This window comes from Chrysochloris asiatica, unplaced genomic scaffold (assembly GCF_000296735.1).
Source record: "Chrysochloris asiatica unplaced genomic scaffold, ChrAsi1.0 scaffold00106, whole genome shotgun sequence".
NCBI lineage: Eukaryota > Metazoa > Chordata > Mammalia > Afrosoricida > Chrysochloridae > Chrysochloris > Chrysochloris asiatica.
This window is the reverse complement of record NW_006408624.1, coordinates 2,745,983-2,748,045: the sequence shown is the minus strand read 5'-3', so window position 1 is coordinate 2,748,045 and position 2,063 is coordinate 2,745,983.

Sequence of the window (2,063 nt, the reverse complement as noted above, 5' to 3'; positions counted from 1 at the left end):
TTCTCTTGATGCTTTCTGCATCATTCAATAATTTGCCCAGAGAATCTTTCAATAATGAAAGTCAAGGCTTGAATTTTTTCATCAGGTCCCCCAGCTTGAGAAATGTTCATCTTGTTCTTCCCTTTTGGTTTTCTAATTCCAAATCTTTTCATATTTTATTATAGTACCTGGTTTTATCTTCTCAAGCTGATCTTGGAATAGGAGGCCAATATAAGTAACTAACCATTCCAGTTTGCCATAGACAGAGGGGGTTCCTGGGATGTGAGACCAGGAAAGTCCTGGACAAACTGGGATGAGTTGTTCACCGTACCATGGATAAGATCATGTGGGTGAGGTCAGGGTGATAAATACTCTGAACGTTCTCTCTTGGTACCCTCTGATCTCCTTCAAACAGTCAACATTCAGTGGCCTAATACAACCTGAAGCCAGAGGGCAGGGCAGCTGGAATAATGCATCTGGGAGATTTTTAACCAAGGATTAGTGGGGATTGATGATTCAATGGTAGAATTTTTGCCTGGACATAAAGAAGGTCAAAGAACAAACAAAAAATGGGCATGAAAGGCAAAAGACAATAAGCAGCTCAGCGGCAAAACTGGGATTAGGTTGCCTCCAGAGCGTCTATTCTTTTGTATAAAGGTAGAAAGCTCTTTAGGAGAGAGATGGATGCTTTCTGTATCCTCAATTCCCTTAACTAAAATTATAGAGGTGTAAGCACTGTAAAACCTTATGAATAGCAGAGAAACACTGTCAGATATATTGCCAGAACATGAGCCCCTCAGGTTGGAAGGCACTCAAAATGCGACTGGGAGAGAGCTGCCTCCTCAAAGTACAGCTGACCGTGATGACATGAATGGAGTAAAGGCCATGGGAGAAAAGCCTGTGCGACCTTCGTTTGCTGATGGGGCACAACTCAAAATGAAGAGAAATAGCTGTAAACATCCAATGAAAATCAGAACATGAAATGTACAAAGTATGAATCTGGGAAAATTGGAAGTTATTAAAAGTGAAATGCAATGCATAAACATCGATATCTTAGGCATTAGTGAGCTGAAATGGACTGATATTGGCCATTTTGAATCTGACAACCACATGGTTTATTATGCCAGGAATGACAAATTGAAGAGGAATGGCGTTGTATTCATTGTCAAAAAGAACATATCCAGATCAGTCATGAGGTACAACACTGTCTGTGATAAGACAATATCCATGCACCTACAGGGAAGCCCAGTAAATACCACTATTATTCAAATTTACGCACCAACCACTAAAGCCAATGAGGAAGAAATAGAAAAGAATTCTACCCACTTCTTCGATCTGAAATTGATTAAACATGCAATCAAGATGTATTGATCATTACTGGTGATTGGAATGCAAAGGATGGGAGCAAAGAGGAAGGATCAGTAGTTGGAAAATACAGCCTTGGTGACAGAAATGATGCTGGAGATCACATGATAGAATTCTGCAAAACCAATGATTTGTTCATGTCAAATACCTTCTTTAGACAGCATAAGAGACAACTGTACACATGGACCTCACCAGATGGAATACATAGAAATCAAATTGACTACATCTGTGGAAAGAGACGGTGGAAAAACTCCATATCATCAGTCAAAACAAGGCCAGGGGCAGACTGTGGAACAGACCATTAATTGTTGTTGTTGTTGTTGTGATGTGCCGTGGAGTTGGTTCTGACTCTTAGCGACTCTTTACAGGGTTTCTGAGGCTGTAAATCTTTATGGAAGCAAAAAGCCTCATCTTTCTCCCACAGAACAGCTGGTAGTTTCGAACTGCTGACCGTAAGGTTCACAGTCTGATTTGTTACCACTACACTACCAGAGCTCCAATTACTCATATGCAAATTCAAACTGAAGCTGAAGAAAATGAAAACAAGTCCACGAGAGTCAACTATGACCTTGAATATATTCCACCTGAATTTAGAGATCATCTGAAGAACAGATTTGGTACATTAAACACTAAATACAGAAGACCAGAAGAGTTGTGGGATGACACCAAAAACATCATATATGAAGAAAGCAAAAAGTCATTAAGAAGACAAGAAAGAA